We start from the raw sequence: 22,330 nt of genomic DNA, 5'->3' as shown, positions 1-22,330 counted from the left end.
AGAACGAAGGGAAAATTTAGTATGATTTTTAATTTCAAATATATAATTACATTTTTGTAATCAGTATTTCAAAAGCTATTAAATGAGGTGTCACATGATGTACTTTCCTATTTAAAAAAATCAAAGTTATGACTGTCACCTGAAGAAAAATAGAGTAAAGTTCGAAACATTGATGCTATAATATACTATGATCATTTTAAAAATCGACCTGTCCGAGCGTTTTGCTTATGTGCTAAAAATAAATAAGTTCATATTATAAATAAATAACACTTATTCCAGCGCACTGTATAAGTACAATAAAATTGGCGCATTTTCATTTAATCAATTTTTAAGTATTAATAGATAAATATATTATTTATCTAGTACTAAGGGAACATCCAATAAACTGGAAAAAGGGGGAGGGGAACTATTACGACGGTGTACGTCGTATATTTTTATTATTTGTGGTATTGTTTGGTATATTTAAATTTAATTTAAAAAGGTTCACGAATATAATTATACCCTAATTTTAGAATAAAAAAGAATTTGTATTACTTTTATGGCATACTTTTTATTGCGTTTCATATTTCCTTTTTATCAGTCACAGTCATAATGTTACCATATAGCACTTTTGTACCGAATACCAAACAATAAAACATTGTTCCTGAGTTTAAACAAACGGTTCTATAAAGAAAAACGCCTGGGATCAATAAATATTAAACTGCTGTCCATTTATTTACTGAATATTCTGTGTGAAACAATTCTTAAAAGAATGAATAGAAATAAAATATTCTATTTAGTTAGTACATTGTATTTATTCTTATGAAAGAAATGGCGTTGAAATCAAAACAACATAAGTATCAAGATTTATATGATGCAGTTAATAAAGCATAGGAATTCCGATAATAAAAGTGTTGTCTTTTGTCCAAATAGACTTAAAGTGAATTAAGAAAAAAATTACGCGGATATTAATGAGTTACATAATAATACTGATTTGAATACCTTCGTAAATAAAGTTTGAGAGTTAACTTTAAAATTAAAAAATCCAGAAATAACATGAAATTAAAAAAAAAACACTTAGGACGGAAGGGAGGGAGTTTATAAAAAACTGCAAAATTTTTACGACGCCGACGCAGTTTATGGATTTTCCCTAAGCATAATATTAAAATTAGGGAAATATATTTTAAATTTAAAATAATATTAGGATAAATATGTGCTGAAATAAATATTTATTATTTACCGGAGAGTCCTGTTTTTTTTCGCTATCTCACCCCAATCGTTTTCTTTTCTATTGGTGTCATGATAATATCTATTTTGGGGATAATATAATATTACATATTCCCGCACACTTTCTATCAGAAGTTCGTCGGCCATAGTGCGTTTCTTAAAAATTATACACGTGTTTCTTGCAATGCATAAAATACTACTAAAAACATACACAACGGCGCCAACGGCATCGGATCATTCGGCGGTTTTTGCCTCTGCTATCATTCTCCGCCGAAGCCGAAGCGATCTGACCGTTCCGAGTCGAACGTTCGTAAGCGGTGCGCGGTGGCTCATTTATTTCCATGTATAGCAAAATCTGCCGATTGCTCTTAGCCGAGCCGATCGCTCTATGCCGATTCGGTGCGCGGCCTGCTTAATAGTACAGGAACCGAAGGTTTTCACCTCGCAATTTTTACAGGATGGATCGATTTTTTTTGAAAATTTGAGAATAAGTAGTGAATAGTCCAAGGATCAAAATCTATATGATGCCGAAAGGCGTTTTTACCATGGGGGTGGTTGCCACCCCATCTCGATGGGTGGAAATTTTTATTATATTTTAACCACAGAAATTGATAAAATTAATTCTAAGTAAAAAATGTTCTATTCATTTTTTTATTAAAATAGTTTCCGATTTATTCGCTATTGAAAGTGTTAGTTTTACTTCGAAAAAATCAATGTTTTTAATCAGTTTTCTGCGAATAACCCAAAAATTATTTATTTTATCAAAACAACTCTAATTAACAAAAATATACTTTTTGCAAAAATAAATAAAATGGTTTATTTTAGTTTTCTTTAAGACTCGTAGTAACCGAACTTTATTATAGGTTAGCTCTTCTTCGGCAAATCCTAAATTTTCTAAAAAAAACAGTAAATCCTTTATAAAAGGTATATTTAAAATCCCTAAAAAGGGCTACATCACAATCACAGAACTAGTTTTCGACTGGTTTACCAGTCATCATCAGTGCTTACCTAAAATGAATATAACCTGATAAAATAATGCAAAGATTGAAATTTTGACTAGGGTTAAAAAGCTGTCGGTTATACTCACGTGAAGTTTACATGCTAACCACCAAGATATAATTTTACAAAAATATGTGGGTCAAAGCCCTATATGTATACGTGGTCCGTTAAGGAAACATCGGTTAAAGATGCCAATTAAAACATGGATGTTAAAAATATTTTACCTTTATGCCCTAGGTAACATCTGAGCTGTAGTGTGACTTGATTACATGGTGGAAGTCAGTTAGCAAGTGACAGTGACATGGGTGCGTTCACCAGACCAGTGCGCTACGTCAGCGCTTTGAAACTATTTAAAATTTTTCGGGTGAACGTCATGTCAATTTAGGCTAAACTTCAACGTGTTGACGAAGCGGTCGCCATTTTATTGAACGTAGTATTTGTATCGCTTCAATATTGAACGTGTTTAAGAAATATATTGTAATGGCGCGATTATTTGAAAATATTTATTTTACAATGGTTTTAATTATAAAGTAATTGAAACTTATAGGAGATACATAATTGTATATGCTCACGAAATTGTAAATCTGTGTATTAAGGAACAATATTTTCATCATAATTCATATTTACGTGATAATTATTATTTATTTATGGTGGGTCATCCAATGGTTCTGCTCTGCCAAGTCCAGCACAGCCAGCAGCACTAAAAATTATTTCTTGTTCATTTCATTATCAAACATCAATAAAGGTATATAGTATATTATCCATTTTTGAATTAAATTTGTTTAAGATACGTCCAATTTATCGTTGAACGATAAGTATAATAAATCAACAAAAACTTAGAATATAAAATAAACCAGGAAGGAGTACAATGCGAAATGACTCCGGAAGGAGGTTGCAAATGGCGATCAGCTGTCAGATTTGCTTTCTATCTCCAGTGACGTACCTTTGAAAGAGGGAAGAAAATAAATTCTTAACGATTTTATTACATCTTTGATGTTAAAGAAACAGCTATAGATCAAGAGAAAATACGTATTAATATAATATTTTGTTGAAAAGTCAGTTAAATAACATTTTATTATACTAATAACTTCAGTTAATTGATTGCATATACAGGAGCTTTACCAGATGGTACGCCTATGCACACAGCTGATCCAATACACAAACACCTTCTACCTCGTTGACAAAAACTTATGAGTCATCCACAGACGTTCAAGATGGCCAGTTCCGCTAGAAATTTAAGGTGTGGTTGATATATGACAGAGTCCTTCCTGTTCTTTTATATTCTAAGAACAAAAACAACGAATCTCGTTTTAGGTTAGGTTCATAGAACAGGTGGGAACACAAAAAAACCCAACTATGAAAGTGTCAAACGGAAAAATACCATTCACCAGACTAAACGTAGTTTTAAAGCGCTGCAACACAGTTGTTTAGTTGCAACTTAAACCGATTATTTCTGGTGAACGCAGCCAATGAGTTGAATGTAGACCATAGAGGTATATATTAACATAGAGAGGGTGTCATTCAGAGTGAAGTGACGACACCATCTTTTTTCTTTGGATTAGTGCTGTGTCACTCTTACGCATAGTAAAGCTGCGACAGTTGTCCTTCCCTTCCGTGCCTATACTCACACTTAATGTCATCTTAGTTTCTCGATACAATATGCTAGAAAGAGATACCGCAAACCAGTCGAAGAGATCTTGTCGACAGGAAGCGCGGAGTGACGGCTCCCTCTATGTTAATATATACCTCTATACTCTTATGATGTAGACCTCCGAACGTTGACAGGACAGAAATGACAGTTCCACAGGAAGTTCCACATGAAAAATTAGCCTGTCATATTTAAAGACTATGGTGTACAGATTGTTAAAATTAGAAATGATGTAACAACACACTCCATTGTGAGAATTATCATTTAAAATTCGGTAAACTAGATTTTGTAGTTAGAAATTGTGTTTACGTATACTGTCAGTGGAGTTAGGCAAACCACATTACACAGATGTATTGACAGTTGTTAGAATTTGTATAAGTTTAAAAAAGGAACTCACAATGGGGATGACTGAGGTGTAGAAATGTCTTAAATAATCTAGGAGTATGTATCGTTAAGAAAGTACAAGCTCAAACTTAGACGACCAATTCTTAAATTCTCTGCAGGCTGCCCGGATCTCAAAGGCCCCGTCTCACCATCAAATAATTTGATCAAACTTGACAGTTAGTGACACAAAGTGACAGTTAGTGACGTCACATCCTGAGTGTTCATTGTGGATAATAATGAAAAATTTTAATTTTAAATAAAGTACAAACAAGTTAGACAACTCAATACAAAAAATTTGATCAAACTAGACTGATAGTGAGAGCACAGATTTTTAGAATTTCAAAAAAACTGCAATTGTGACGTCACTTTGACGTACTTCCTCGCGTACGTCAAGTTTGCTCAAACTGTTTGATCAAATTATTTGATGGTGAGACGCGGCCTTTTTCAAAGTGACGTCACAATTGCAGTTTTTTTGAAATTCTAAAAATCTGTGCTCTCACTATCAGTCTAGTTTGATCAAATTTTTTGTATTGAGTTGTCTAACTTGTTTGTACTTTATTTAAAATTAAAATTTTTCATTATTATCCACAATGAACACTCCGGATGTGACGTCACTAACTGTCACTTTCAGTTTGTTCAAACCAGTTTGATCAAATTATTTGATGGTGGGACGCGGCCTTAAGGGTCCAAAAACCAAAACCGTAGTAAGATGATGATAGTAGGGGCTGGAGGGTATGGAGTCTCTGTGAGGGAATTAATGAGAGAAGAACATGAATGGGACCCAGAAAGAAATTTCGACTTTTGATTTGGTTTTGCTATAGATGAGTGTTATATGTTGGTGATGACAGAATGATTAGGTAGGGTGAGGATAGTCATATGTTGAAATAAGATGGTATGTTGTATGTAGATGAAAATTTATTTAATGAGGATGTCTGTGGATGATGTTATCAGTAATTTATATATATGTTATGGGTAGATGAAAGTGATTAGATGGCTGAAAATAAAAAAAGGGAATATTGTGGCTTGTACCAGATGAATTATAGTGTGAATGTGAACGAAGCAGTATAAGGAAGATGAATAGTAGTAGTGTAAATGTGTTAAGAAAAAAGTTGTCGATGGAGTGGTTGGAAGTCCCGATTGAACGAAACATGTCGGTTTACACAATTCGGACTTTTTTGTTTTTCTTTGATTATTTCTAGGTCCTCGTACAGGTCTAATTTTAGGAAGTCTTTCTGTGGGATGTTATGAAGTAGAGTGACATCATCTGGGATATTCAAAGAATGATTTTTATGTTTTAGATGTTGAGAGAAGGTAGAGGTGTTCTCTCTTTTGGTGTGTTCAAGAGAGCGAGAAGCAAGTGATCTACAAGTTCTTCCTATGTAAGTAGCATCACAGTAAGAACATTGTAGTCTATAGACACCACTACGATTCATGTAATGGATATTATCTTTGGAATTGGATAGAGATTGTCCTAAATTGTTAGATACTTTAAAAGAAATTTGGATGTTGTCTACTGATCTTTTGATAATATTCGAAATATCCCCAGATATCTTGGTGAAAGGGTATAGAAGCATAAGTAGGTTTGGTTGTAGAATCCCTATCGAACGCAGCTAAAATGTTCTAGTTTTAAACTTAAAATACGGGAAAACTATGTATTTTTTGAGGATAACTTATCAAAACTAATTTAAAGTATTTAAAAATACCTATCTTAAAAAATAAAGAAAGTCTAACTCAAAAATTGAGTGACTTATGATGAATAGAAAGTCAGTCTCTATCTTTTTCAACAGGAAAGTGGGCGGAAACAACCCCGTAATTGTCACCCTAATTAAAATTATCCATTGGCCTTACTCAAATATTATTTATTTATGTATTATTATTAATAGATTGTAGAAGTTTGATCGGTTTAGAATGATTAGTTAAAAAAAAATGAAGTCAAAAGCCAATAACGAATTTTTGTAGTTCGGTAAAAAATGTATTTGTCTTCAGAATAGAAAGATTAGCATCAGAGATACGAAAAAAATTTTTAAATATGAAATTGTAGCTTTTTTAATTGCCAAGAATTTGGTTTGCGAAAATTTTTTTGTTATGCAAAAATTGAGTGAGATATTGATAATTAAAGCTTGGACTAACATGCAAAAACTAACTTTACCAACCCTTTCAAAGTAACCCTTTTTGGGACTGAGGGTTTTAAAAGGATTTGTTATTAACAGCCTTATTAACAGATCTTTCTAAAACCTACAAAATTCTTTTTTACCAAACTTCCTAAGGCAAAAAATAAAAGTTGCGGTTAAGAACCAATATATTATTTTGGAAAAAAATGGAGAAATCCAATTGGAAGCATAATAATGTAAGTTACCGGTGTTTTTTTTGTATATTGTCCATTAGAAACTACATAATTTGTAGCGCCATCCCATAAGCATAATGGAAATACGAATGCAAAGATTGCATTTATCTCAAAACTTCGTTTTTGGGGTTAGGCCACAGTTGCTCTGAGTGCCTCATATACACATATACATACATTGATTCATACTCGACTCATGGAATCATAGAACACATACGAATACGTATATATACATGTTTGTGTATGCGTGTATCCGTAAATTTTAGGCGGGAGGAATATACGCTCGCAGCGCTAGGTGAAAGTTATGTACAGTTGCACCAACAAATAAACGATTGATTTTTTGATTTGGATTGCCCGTTTATTTTAAAATATAAAAATTGTCAATTACAAACAGACATTTTAACGATTCTTTCGAAAACGGTTAAAATTTAATATTTTTTGGGAGAATCGTTAAAATTTCTGTTTTTAATTTGACAGTTTTTTGACAATTATATTTTAAAATAAACGGGCAATCCAAATCAACCGTTTATTTGTTGGTGCAACTGGACATTAAAACACATTCTGATATGTTTATTTGTGTAATTAACTATTTCATTTTGGAGGTGCTCGCCAGTATTTTTCAAATATTTTTGCATATATAATAAATATATGTAATCATTAAATATAAGTAAATATGTACTTATATACATATAATGTATTTAAGGTATTTAGGGTATCAAATGATTGAAAAATGTATTTAGATTGGACATGTCTACTTGTTGAAGGACGTTATTTACCATAAGAATAATTTATACCATGCCAATCAATTACTGACAACAATAAAGATATACTCCAGAGTATAGAAAGGGTATGAAACTGTTTTCTTGTGGCATGTTTAAGTTTAATATGTTTATATGGGATTGAGCCACAATTGTTAATGTAATGAAAATTACATTTCTTGGAACACTATTTATGAATTTACAAAGGGTTGAAATATTTAAAAATTATACTTAGAACACCAAAAAATCATTATTTAATTCATCTTAACTAAATTTCACTGTTAATAAACTTTTTGTAGAGTTCGGAATGGGGGGTAGTTTTCACCCTTAAAAAATAAATTTTTAATTGTTTAAATACTCGGAAATTATATTAAGAGGATTGGTACGTATTTTCGGCTGCAATGCTATTCAAATGGGGATTCATTTTTTTCGAATCCTGAGAAAACTAATAAGTATTTTTAAAAAATTTAAACGCAGAATGAAAGATTACGTTATTAACGAGAGCCGAAAGTCTCTGAGAACTTCTATAATGTTTATTTTAATAAGTTACAGAAGTGAAAAACTAAGAAAATTTAGTGTGATTTTTAATTTTAAATAGCTCGTTCAAAATAAACTTTTTATTTATTCTAAGGGACTTTCGGCCCTCGGTAATAATTTAGTCTTTCATTCTGCGTTTAAATTTTTTAAAAGTATATATTAGTTTTTTCAGGATTCGAAAAAAATGGACACCATGTCCGTGGTAATATTTTCCAAATCTATCTTTGTTTTACAACGCACTCAGTCGAATAGAATATTGTCAGCATATTGTCAGTCAGACATTGACAATCAGTGACAATAATTTTAAATATTTGACATGGCATCGAGAATATTTTGAGTTGTTGATTAAATAATATTGATGTATAGTGTATTAGATAAATAATTGATTTAAGACGTGAACTTGAAAAGTTATTTATTGTGTATTATTTGTTAAAGATCCAAGCAGAGAATACATCAGGAGAATATATTCTGTGATCCAAGTATTTTGTTGTTAAAGATGTTCAAAATTGTAAGCGTTCCATAGTAACATTAAATTATTAAAAAATCACTTCAACACTTTTCCTCTTTTCTCGATTGAGTATTAGTTTTTGTTGTACATATGAATTATTACAATCACTGAATACATAGTGAAAAAATTATCACATCTATTAACTGAATTAATAATTTGCAATTATACAAATAACAGTTATCCAAGAACATTCAAAAGGTAATGATGACATTTTCAAGTAGAATGGCATTCTAGTAATGTTTACATATCCATACCAGTGTGAATTTTACTACACGTAATTTACCTAGTAAAGACAGAAAAAGTAGGGATAGCCGTAAATTATTTGCGAATTATGTACCCATGGCCTTAAGAATATAAAATGATTATTACCAAAATCATCCTATCCAAATTTCATCCTCCTTAAGTTTTTTTGAGAATTTTTGAGCAAATTTGAGCTTTTAGTTGAAATAATCGATAATTATAGTGAGAGTATTAGATAATTAAATTTCACTCTTTTTAGGATTTTTTATAGATTTTGACAATAAGGAGTAGTTTTCACCCTTAAAAAATTAAAAGCGCCTGTGGGCACAATATAGATTTTGAAATAGAGAGTAAGATGAACTTAATTCCAAATGTTCATGCAAATCGGTCCATTCTGTAAAAATTTCGAGGTTTTGACCTATTTTAAGCTCCATAACTTCGACTATAAGCAAAACGTTCCGTTCTTAACGCGAAATAAAGTATAGTGAAGGTTATCTCCAAAGCAAGGCCTAAAATACGTGAAACTTATGGTGCTCTTCATGAGCGACAAAAAATGCTCAATTATGAGCAATAATGGTCAACTGCTACGTGACAAAATATCAAGCAATTTACAGCAACAGCAACAAGTAGGTAGTATCGATTTGGAAAAATGTTCAACAACTACTATATTGAGCGATAAGTATTAACTCAAAGAAACTAGACGACAATACTACATACATGAAAACCATACGAGCAGCTGAAGGGTCAGGGGGAAGAACGATGAAAGTCTATATGTGCAAGCATTTGCGGTAAAATGAGAAACAAAGTTACACATTCATTTTCCCCCTTTCGTCCAATGTGACGTGATTTTAAGACGATTATCATCTTTATTTCCCCTTGGCCATTCACAGGTTGATAGTACTCTTTCTAAACTAACAGATTGCACAAAAAGACCAAAAACTGACATTCATTGTTTTCCCTCTGACCCTCCAATTCAGTTGAAAAACTCTGCTCGCCATGGACATTTTTGCATCAGCCGCGGCGGCTTGTAGGATGAGATAATGTCCGTTTTCTAATCCGCAAATACGCTGTTTCGATATTTTTCCAAGGCTATAAAGATTAATAAGCGGATTAACAATAAGCTGGTTGTATTTTATAAAAGACCTTCTTCTTTAAGTACCATGCCCAAATTTTAGGCGTGGGTAGCTTCCATGACAATTTGCCGATATCGTTCTCGATCTTGCGCGGCATGTAATAGTTGATCTGCTGATAAGCCAGTCCATTGACAAAGCTTTCGGCGCCATGAATATTTCTTCCTATCAATTCCTCTTTTTCCGTCGATCTTTCCGTTGAGTATTAGCTGCAGTATCCTGTATCTGCTACCTCTCATTATATGCCACAGATATTCAAGTTTTCTCTTTTTTATCATCTTCATTAAGTCACCTGGGCAGGCCACGTGCACAGACTTCATAACGAGAGACTTTTAAGACTGGTATGGGAGGAGATTCCTACAGGCAAAAGACCACTCGGACGTCCCAGAATGCGATGGAGAGATAACATCCAAGCAGATCTCCGAAAAATAAACATTCCTTTTGACCCTAGGTTGATGAAAGATCGAACAAATTCGAGGAAAGTTGTACAGTCAGCCAGGACCCATCCAGGGTTGTAGCGCTACGTGATGATCATTAAGTCACCTTCGCCTTTACCTACTCTGTTTAAGACGTCTCTGTTTGAAATGAGTTGAACCCAAGATATTCTGAGCATTCTACGATATGACCACATCTCGAAGGCTTCTAATTTCATCATGTTAACCTTGATGATCCAGGTTTCACATCCATATAGTAATATAGGATACACATAACATTTTAGGAACTTGATTCTTAGTTGTAAATTCAGCTGAGAATTGCTTAGAATAGATCTAAGTTTCATAAATGCCCCTCTTGCAATTGCTATACGAGTTTTAATTTCTTCATCCGGATTTAGTGTCTCATTTATCCAACAGTCTAGGTATTTAAAATGGTTAACTTTTGTTATCAGTTCATTACTGACAATTAGTCCCTGTTGTATTTTCAAACTTAGTCTTTGTTTTATTTATGCTAAGTCCGTTATTAGAGCATTCTATAAGGAATTGAAGATCTTCGATACTTTCAGCCATGATCGCGGTGTAATTTGCATATTATCTGATGTTGTTAATGATTTCTCTCCCGACTCGAACTCCACATTGTCCTTCCAAGGCTTCGTTAAAAATTATTTCTGAGTAAACGTTAAACAAAGTTGGGGATAACACACAACCCTGTCTGACACCTATTAGAATACAAATTTGGTCTGTCTTTTTGCCATCTACCAGAATAGAAGCTTCTTGATTCCGATATAGATGTTGTAAAAGTCTCGCATCTTTATTATCTATTCCAATCGTTTATCCCTATCAAACGCCTTCTCAAAATCTATAAAGCAGACGTAAATTGGTTTCTGTACTTCCCATGATCGTTGAAGTAATGTTAGCATTGAGTACAAATGTTGCCTTGTTCCCAATCCTTCTCTAAAACCGAATTGTTTGTTTCCCATTGTCTCTTCACATTTCTACTTGATTCTATTAAGAATTATTATTTTAACCCTTTCAGCCCTGAATTATTTTTTTCAAAGGTAAAATTATTCTGTTGGTATTTTATTCAATTGGACACTTAATTAATACTGAAAATATTTTTTATAAAATTTTTGCCCCCCCCCCCTTTTAATTTTACAAATTGGTGGCAACTGCCACCAAGAGGTTATTACGGCATAAATAAATAAAATTATATATAATAGTTTACTACAGAAAAAGCATGTATAAAAATATATTATGTTTTATTGTCGTCTTGTATGATAATTTTTGAAACAATTTCTGTCTTTTATAATATTCCTGATTCTCCACAAAAATTAAATGCTTTTATGTCCCAAGGATTTGACTTGCCTCTAATATATCGTTTTAGAGAAAATTATCCCTTGAATGGCATAACTGTCTCATTTATGCAGTTATTTTCTTCAAGCTTTAATTTTTCGCAACGTTTTTCACAGCTGGTAATTATTTTCCTTACTTTCCAAAGATAATCGTTGGTATTTTTGTTGGTGTTGACATCTGAGATATGTAAACTTTCAAATCGGTTTCGGGACATACCAATATCGTTAATCAAACAGAATTTTGTAGGAGGAGCAAAATAAAGTCTTATTCTCGTAAAATAATAATTCCCACTACAATATGAAGAGCAACCAGCTTTTTTGAACTACCACACTCTCATCAGAACTAAAATTTCTTTCACTTGATCGATCAAAAGTACCATTTGGAGGTACAACTATGCCATTCTTCCAAATATTTTTTTGTTTGTTACTTTTTTAGTCTTTTGATGAATTTCTTCCTTTTCTAATGCTACTTCATCCTTATCTTTGTTGATGGATTAGCCCCCTCATAATCTGGATATCGATCATCTTGTGCATCAGAACAGTCGTCATTCAGGGCAGCTAATGCTGCTTCTACTTGGGAAAGGGTCGCATCAACTTCAGTTTTCCATTTTCCGTAAAATACAATTGTAGGAATCTCATCTAAAAAGAATTCATTGTTATAAATCTTGTAATAAATTCTAATCTACTTAATCGACTTTTGTAACTGTTAACACCTACTGGTGGCATTTGCGTACGCCCTTTATAGGACCATACCAAAGATTTGCAAATGCAATAAAAATTACAATTTATTCTTAAATCAACTTTTCATAATCTTAGTTAGTAAATACCAACAGCTACATGAAGATTTTTTCAATGCAATAGCAATATTAGAACAAAACAACAAATACTTACCAAGAAAAAAATGATCTCGTTCACCCGCAATTACTTCAAGTAGAACAACAAAACCTGTTTACATTCCAAATGCCTTAAATGCGTATAAATCATCTTATATACGAACTGTAGCCGCCCTCTATTAGATTTACATTAAAATTAAATAAGCCGTATCACAGATATCACCATCAGGGCCGAAAGGGTTAAGAAGTAGCTTGAGAGAGTGGCTCATGAGACTAATTAGTTTAAAGTCTCTTTACATGATGATGTATTATAGACTTTTTTGGAAGTGGGATAAAGGTAGACTCCAACCATTTTTGTGGCATTATAAAAGACAAATCATTATTTATTAATGACCATTTAGACCAGGGCGCATTTGTAAAAATATTAGTACATTTGGATGTTGAGAGGTGACTCATATTTTTTTACAGAGATTGCTTGGAAAGTCATATAATAATATTTGAGTTACCCTCCCACTCAAAAAGGTCCGTAACATTGTTTAAATAATCAAAATGCCAAAAAATGAAGGAAAAATTCGATTTTTTTCTTCGTTTTTTGATTATAACTTTAAAAGTATTAATTTCCGAGAAAAGATGCACTGACATAAAAGTTGCGTAATTAAACTTCCTACAATATAGGATTAGTTAAACATTTTAAAAATTGTCACCCTTGTTGCAAAATAGCAATAATTGCGAAAAAACCATAAAAAAAGTATTCGCATTTTACGTTTTTCAACCATTTATGCTACAATTAGGACCTTCATATTTCACCGAGAAAAACTTTATGATATAATAAAACAATACTGTAGATTTCATTAAGATCGGTTTAATAGATTTTGCAAAATAAATTTTGCAATCTAGCTTTCGCAAGAAAAATTCATGTTTTCAAAATGTGGCAGGATTGAAAATAAAGCAGACAGCAAGTTGATTTTTTTTACATATAGAAGAATACTGTACATTCCATTTGCAATTTGCAAAATTAAAATCCGTTAACTACCACGACGCCAGGAATTTTTTTAAATAAACATTAATTTTTGGTGCTACGCGCAGGACAGTGGATACGTTTGCTCTGATTGGGCATTCCATTAATCTTTGATAATGATTGATACATTTTAATTTTTAGTGCATTTCCATATACATAAATAAATTTGTTTATTGCAAAATAAAAACACATACTCTGTCCTTTGACATAACACTTTTTTTAGCAAAAACTTTCTTTGTTCATATATTTTAACTTAGAAAATAAAAGTTTATTATTTTTAAACATATCCAATTGTTTAAACAATATTTCACAAACAATAATCAAATTAGTTTGATTTTTGTGGAATTAAAATATTAAAATACAACCAAATATAGAGTAAGAAAATATATTAGATAAAGATTAGAAGAAATTTTAGTGGAAATCAACTTATGTGAATCGAACACCGCTGTCCTGCGCTTAGCACCAAAAATTAATGTTTATTTAAAAAAAATCCTGACGCCGTGGTAGTTAACCGATTTTAATTTTGCAAATTGCAAATGAAAGGTACAGTATTCTTCTATATGTAAAAGAAATTTCAACTTGCTATCTACTTTATTTTCAGTCCTGCAACATTTTGAAAAAATGAATTTTTTTGCGAAAGATGAATTTATTTTGAAAAATTTATTGATCTAATGAAAAATTGATCTTAATGAAATTTACAGTATTGTTTTATTAGATCACAAAGTTTTTCTGGTTAAAATATGAAGGTCCTATGTGTTGCGTAAATGGTTGAAAAACGTAAAATGCGAATACTTGTTTTTTAACAATTATTGCTATTTTGCAACAAGGGTGAAAATTTTTAAAATTTTTAACCAATCCTGTATTGTAGGGAATTTAATTACGCAACTTTTATGTCAAAGCTACTTTTCTCGGAAGTGAATATTTTTAAAGTTATAATCAAAAAACGAAGAAAAAAAATCGAATTTTTCCTTCATTTTTTAACATTTTGATTATTTAAACAATGTTCCGGACATTTTTGAGTGGGAGGATAATGCAATTATTATTATATGAGTTAATTTCAAGCAATTTCTGCAAAAATATGAGTCACCTCTCAACGTCCATCTCAAAACAGATGCGCCCTTGACTTTAATTTTCGAATTTGAATGATATTTCAGATATGAATTAATCGTTTACTTCGATAAAAAATGGTAAGGTACAGAAAACTTGAACAGTGGCATAGAAATTGTACACCTGCAATTTTTTATTACAGTCGAATTTTATCTCTATACAGTTTTTGTTTTGTTTTAATTCCAATTCAGTATATTCTTCTAAATACTAAGAAATTTTTCTTCCTCTTGAGGTCTCTTCCATGACGAATGTTGGCCTTCATCATGACGAATGTTGGCCTTCATCATGGCAATTTTTATCTTGTCTGCTGCAATGCTAAAAAAGCTGCATAAAGTTATAATGAACCAGATTCTGACGTTCTTTAAGGTACTAGTACACTTTAGAAGACCAAAAATAATCATTTTTTTTCTCAGAACCTTTATTAAAAATGGACATAAAACTTTTTACATATTAAATATCTAACTCTTAGAAAGCACAAAAAAATATATATTTTTTCATTTATGCACGTACATTAATATTTTCTTACGTAAAAGGAAGGTTTCTTACGTGAGAATTTACAACAATTTGACCAAAAAATAAAAAATAAATATTTTTTAACCATGAAAAACTAAAGAGAAACGGGCGATTTTTCACACAATTTTTTCAAATTTCCGTAAAATCTTTTTTTTGCGGGATTTTTCACTAACGGTGGTAAATTGTCACGTAAGAAACCTTTCTTTTTCAAATTCCGTTCAATTTTTTTGTTTCAGAGATCCAAATTCTGAGATTAACTGTCCGCAATCGGAACCACTTTTTCTCGAGGCCCCGACTTTGGCGCCCTCTACAATATTAGTGTACATGCATAAATAAAAAAAGATATATTTTTTGTATTCTTTAAGAGTTAGATATTAATATGTAAAAAGTTTTATGTTCATTTTTAATAAAAGTTCTGAGAAAAAAAATCTTGAAAAAATGCTTATTTTTGCTCTTCTAAAGTGTACTAGTACCCAAGGATATTTCCTTTTTCCTGGACTCCGCCTTCCAAATATTCTTCTGCAAGATGTCTTGTAGGGGGACATAATATGAATCCAGATATTATCTGGATTCATTTCGTATATTGTATTTGATATTGTTTAGTACCTCTCGTCCCTTCATTATTTTCCTGAGGACCTCTTCATTTGTAATTAGGTTAGGTCATCAAGGAATATCACATTTTAATTTTTATATTTTTGTTATTTATTTATTTAGTTTCGTGTCAGCAGCCTCCACCCGAAATGTGGGGTGCAGCTCCTCATCCTCAGGTACAGCCTACTACCACTATTTGTAAATTTGTATATTTTTTCGATTTAATAACATTTAATTAAAACTAAATGAGACAAGGAAAGTTTTAAATTATAAACAAGGAGTTTAGGAGTCTAGATTACTGAAGATCTTGATCCGAAATTCGATGAAAAGAGCTGCCTTCTTGAAGATGAAAAAATTTCTTAATAACCAAAGACTTCTCTGAAAATCCTATATCGGATGGTAAAATGTTATATCTACTCTATTTTTATTTATGGTGCAGAAGCTTGGACTGTTTGGGACGCAGGTGACACAGGCGACGCAGTGCAGAGCAGGTTACACAGGTCAGAAAATATATGTACGTGTCACGCAGTGTGAGCGCATATTTGGAAGCAGTCCTCTCGAAAATTTCGATGTGCGAATATCAAATATATTATGTGAACATAGAAAGAGAATTTTATAATTTAAATAATGGCGTTATTTCTGGACAGTTCCGCCTCAGAGTCAGACGCTGAATTTGAAGAAACAGTTTTATTATTCAACATGTCAAAGAGAAAAAAATCATTTTGGAAAAGCAACTATATGAAAAAAAAATACTCATGGGGAATTTGCACTATCATCCGAATTCTCTGAGCCTGCTTTTTTAAATTTTGTTTTTAAATAATTGGGATCGTTGGTATCGTAATAGGTCTGGATCCCGCGTATGAAAAAAAAGTTGATTAATAGCAAGCTGAAAATGTGTTAATAGCTTAAGGGAGTCTAGTCGGATAAACTTTGATATATAAGAACACTGAAACAGGGGCAGTTTTAATTGTGGAACAGGTTAAAAATTTGGAACGGTCACACCACGAAAACGGCACATTTATTTTGTCCGACAGAACAGACTTAAACTCTCCGAACAGAGATTAAACTCTCATACAAAAATCATTACGAACACTCGATTACGAATCGTATCCGCCATGTTTTCCCATAAGGCGCTACGGTAAAACATGGCGGATACGATGCGTATCGAGTGTACGTAATCCGGGCCCAGACTGCTATTTATCACCTGTCATCATTCCTGGCATTTGACAAATTCTACATGTTCCACTCATTAAAACGCCCATTTGGTGATAAATAGCAGTCTGATTTTTGCATGAGAGTTTAATCTCTGTTCGGAGAGTTTAAGTCTGTTCTGTCGGACAAAATAAATGTGCCGTTTTCGTGGTGTGACCGTTCCAAATTTTTAACCTGTTCCACAATTAAAACTGCCCCTGTTTCAGTGTTCTTATATATCAAAGTTTATCCGACTAGACACCCTTAAGCTATTAACAAATTTTCAGCTTGCTATTAATCAACTTTTTTTTCATACGCGGGATCCAGACCTATAAAGAATTGTCTGGCTTCTCACCAATTCAATTAATTGTTCATTCATTTCGAATATAACATAAAATTTTACTAGAAACAAACAAATTGCTCTGCACGTGGCACAGGAATCTGTGTCCGGACGACTGCGCTGGCAGGTTTTCTTAAACACAGTTCTGTGCTGCACTGCCCTGCGTTCCAATTCGCGCGGAGTAATGTGTACGGAAAACAAAAACCTGTGCTGTGCTACGCTGCGTTGCCTGCGTCACCTGCGTCTCAATGTGCGGCGCGCCTAATGTTGATTTAGCTGTGACACACACCAGACGCTCTTAACATTTTCTATGCAGCGGTTCTCCGGCGACATATCCTGGGCCCTGATTCTAAATCAAATTTCGACACTAAACAAGTCGCTTTCAATATGGCGATGGCGACTGTCGAAATTATTTGACACGGAGATGAATGAATGGCCAAAAGCGAGGTTAGGTTTAGTTTAGATGTGTTTTGTTTATTTCTTGCAAGGAAAACTAAATCAAAAGGTATTATAATATAGCTGGGTTTAATTGAAATTTGCTTGTTTTGAGGAATTAGATAGAATAGTATTAAATTAGAAATATAATAATTGAGAATGTCCACAACATGAATCATCAACTCAATGAAAGATGTGAGGTAATAATCTGGGAAAATTAGTAAAAAACAAGGAAAATTAATTACCAGCTATTTTATTGCTGGACATGCTGAAATAAAATCTTCAAGATTTCCTATATTAGTAATATAGCTGTGCAAAGTCCACAGAAAGTGTGCTATTTTGTTTATAAACAAATTAGCGCTCCGAAATCTTTTTTTTTATTATTGCTCTAAAACTCCGAAAATTTTAACTTTAAACCAAAACACTCACATAAAAATTGACAGTAATTTAATTCTGCACATTAATAATTTATTCCAATTTCCTTCGACGGAAATTTTCTTCGGAAAATTCGGGTTTTCCAAACAAAATCTTTAATTTTCAACTAAAATTTGAGGGAAGTAATTATTTATCAATAATTAAATAATTTGGTGACAGTGACATAAATCTTTTTTGTTATGAGTGTCTTGAAGATATGAAAATTTGTATGTACAAAGAAGACCGGAATTAAAAGGTATCTAATGGTTCAAAGATTAAAATCCTGTTGTTTATAACTCTGTCGCAAATGCCGGTCAAATTTGACCGGTTATACCTGGAATCACTCCTCGCAATTCAATTTGTTTTTCTTCGAAAAGGACACAGAAGCCGTGCTCTTTTCAACAGCGTTAACTTAATTTAATTTAATCTAATATTTTCTGAGGGGTTCTATTTGTTTATAAGCCAAAAAATTGTTTCTTTATAACATTCCCGAGACCGCTCAAATGGTCCAATTTCAATCCTGTAAGGTACGTTGAATAGGTATAGTGCTTTTTTATATGAAAATCATAGTTATTCTGGTGTATCATAATCTTTCTGGTTATTATTTCGACCGAAATTTTTTAATTAACATTTTAATTATTGCTAAACTATTGGTTAGATTGTCGCCGGTCTCCTGATATACAGAGAGGGGCTAAATTATGGAATAAATTCATTTTCTCTAAAATGGACGATTTTAGAGAAAAATCCCGAAACAGGTCGATTTTTATTTTTAAATTAAATTTCTTGGCATATATTTCAAACTAGTGACGTCATCCATCCGAGCGTGATGACGTAATTATTTTTTTAAATAGGAATATGGGTTCGTGTTGTAGCTCATTTACAAAGGCGTGCAATTCTCTATTCAGTATTATAAACATAAGTTTCATTATTTATACAGGGAGGCCAAGAAAAATTTTGAATTAAATTAATTGACGCAAGAAGAAGAATGCATGTAATTTATTTAACTCAAAATACATTGTATTGCTGTCAGAAAATAGAAAAAAATGTTTATTTTGCAAATAAACATTGCTTTTAGCTTAAATTAAAAGTTCAAACTGCCAATAGGTAGGAGGGAGTCTGTTTGTGATTTAATTTAAGCGAAAAGAAATGTTTATTTGTGAAATAAACCTTTTTTTCTATTTTCTGACAGCAGTACAATGTATTTTGAGTTAAATAAATTACATACATTCTTCTTTTTGCGCCAATTAATTTAATTCAAAATTTTTTTTTGGCAACCATGTATAAATACCTAATGATATTAATGTTTATATTACTGAATAGAGAATTAAACGCCCTTTCAAATGACCTACCACACGACCCCTATTCCCATTAACAAAATTATCGATTACGTCATCACGCTCAGATGGATGACGTCACTAGTATGAAATATATGCCAAAAAATTGTAATTTAAAAATAAAAATCGACCTCTTTCGGGATTTTGCTCCAAAATCGTCCGTTTTAAAGAAATGAATTTATTCCATAATTTAGCCCCTCTGTATAATCTACTATAATAAATCTTTCATGTCTTCAATTATTTAATTATTGATAAATAATTAGGTACTTCCCTAAAATTTTAATTGAAAATGGCAGATTTTTTGGGAAAACTCGGATTTTCTGAGTAAAATTTTTGTTGAAGGAAATCGGAAAAAAAATAACTTTGTGCAGAACTAAATTACGGTGAATTTTTATTTGAGTGTTTTTGGCTCAAAGGAAAAAATATAGGAGTTACAGACCACTAATTGAAAAAAAAAAGAAGATTTAGGAGTGCTAATTTGTTTATAAATAAAATAACACACTTTCTGCGGACTTGTCATACCCCATATTACTAATATATGCAATCTTAAGATTCGATTTTAGCAATAAAATAGCTGGTAAATAATTTTTCCCAAAAATGGTATTTTTTCGATAATTTTCCCAGACTATCAACAAAATCCAAGAAACCGAAGCGCCAACCCAAATTCTGAGCAGTCTCAACATAATAAGGTTAATATCCCCAAGAATCGCGCGGTGTCGAAATGAAATTGCGACTGTCGAAATGAATTAGAATCAGGCCCCAGGAACCCATCCACCGCCAATCGGTTTTATGACTTCGACGGCACATCATAAATGCGTGTATCGTGGTGCAACACAGACGACTGAGCAGTTCTTTGGCGTTTCTTGTTGTGGGTGTTGCCAAATCTTGTTTAATGATGGAAATTACAGACTCAAACTATATTTTTACTTGAATTCTTTACTCCCATATCAAATTATTTTTATATGGAACTCATCGTGTTTTTATTTTTTTTATCTTATAGCTTAAAGGGCGACATTAGGTACATTTTTATCTGGAAAAAAAGTAATCTAGTAAATAAATTATTTTTCAAACTCTTTGAAACTAATTTCACAAACAGTCAAACAGAATTATCAAATCTGTAAGCATTGACCAGTTTGACTTGACTTGAGTTATTTGTCAGAAGGATTGACTTTAATAAAAATAAAATTATTGACTCCATAAAAATAAAGATAATAAACAGTTATCTTACCTTATTTATTATGCTCTACAGGCCTTGTATTTACAATTTTACCTAATACAGTTTATACTACTAACTTATTATATACTTTTATTTGATGTATATTATGTAAACATTGCTGAACTATGGTTCTCCTATTTTTCGCCTTCTTGTTCCAGTGTATAATTTCCATTGATACTATTATATTCTTGAAACTTTCTTGCAGTCTTTTTCTTGGTCTACCTCGTCTCCTAGTCCCAACTGGTCTTCTTAGCAGTACCATCTTTGACATTCTTTCCTTATCCATCCCCTCGACATGACCTGCCCACCTGATTATTTATGACTTTGTGTATTATACTTGGTCCCTTGTAAAGCATCCTTAATAATTCTTGATTGGTGCTTCTATGCCAGCTGTCTTCTGTATCTGTATTCTTTCTTCTTTCCCCAGAAAATAGCTCTAAGTACGTTCCGTTCTCAACGCTCTATCATTTCTTCTTCTGTTTTATTTAGCACCCATGTCTCACATCCGTAGGTGACTGTTGCTCTTATTACGGTTTTGTATATTCTGGTTTTCGCCTTTCTCGATACGTACTTTGACTTTATTTTGAATAATTTTTTTGTTAATATTAATTTGTGAAACATCACTATTTCCCAATTAATGGGTTGACAGCCTCTTCGAGTTATAAATAGTTTTTTCTATGTGATATGCTTTCCCTCTTAACGGTGTTATTTCTTGAACATTACTCTTTAATACTTACTAATAACTTTTGAAAAGATTTTTTAGACATTCTTGTAAAATTAAAAAACTTCTCTGGGCCTTTATTATATTAATTTCGTTATATAATGTGTAAAAAATCCCTTATACTTTCGTCCCTTTGTGATAAGATGTATCCAATATCTGCGTTTCTTTTTTTCTTTAATCTTAGATAAAGTAAACTTGTATTTATTACAAAAGACAAATCGTCGTAACTTTCAGACATCGAGTCGTACAGCAGCCAACACGCGACTAAATTTGGCAACAACGAAATACAAATACTTTAAATCGTAGCATAGCTGCCGCTGTTACACCGCGCCATGTGTTTTAAGCTGCCTCGACGTCGAATCGACGTGCGTCGCCTGGTGTGTCCTTGTCCTTAATGAGAAAGTTGGAAGCTTTTGAGATGTAGCTTTTAAGGAGAATTTTGAAAATATCGTGGACCGATCATATTACGAACGAAATGGTGTTGCACAGAATGGGAAGAGACAGAGAACTTTTGATCACTATTAAAAGGAGAAAGATAGCATATTTGGGACACAAGTACGTGTTGTTGCAGATGATTTTGAAGGATAAATTGGAAGGAAAAAGGGGTCCTGGTAGGCGACAAATACCCTAGCTGAAAAATATTCGCCATTAGACCGGATTAAACACACATGCGTTTTTAGAGACGAATTTCCAATAGTTAGCCAACCTTATTGGAGTAGGAACTAGAAGAAAAAAATATTAACAGCAATATTGGTGAGTGTTTTATAAACTTAATTCAACTGTTGTCTGTACAACATTTGATTGCCTATCCTTACTGTTTTGAACCAAACCTATTAACACTGTCCTAACATCTCTGAAATTGTACCGAGCCCAAGCGGGGATTTTTGCACTTACTCGAGCGCGTCAGATTATCATATGGGGAGAAACCTGGTATAATACCTAATACCTTGCAGCTGTACCTCTACCATATATTGGCTCTTAACACAGGGAAGTTCGTTAAGGAGGGCCCGAAAAAAAATATATCCTTAAAAATACTCGAAATTGTCAGATTAATGCTAAGTACATGCAAACAGTGTATAT

The sequence above is a fragment of the Diabrotica virgifera genome, chromosome 8, assembly GCF_917563875.1.
Source record: "Diabrotica virgifera virgifera chromosome 8, PGI_DIABVI_V3a".
NCBI lineage: Eukaryota > Metazoa > Arthropoda > Insecta > Coleoptera > Chrysomelidae > Diabrotica > Diabrotica virgifera.
This window is presented reverse-complemented; position numbering follows the sequence as displayed.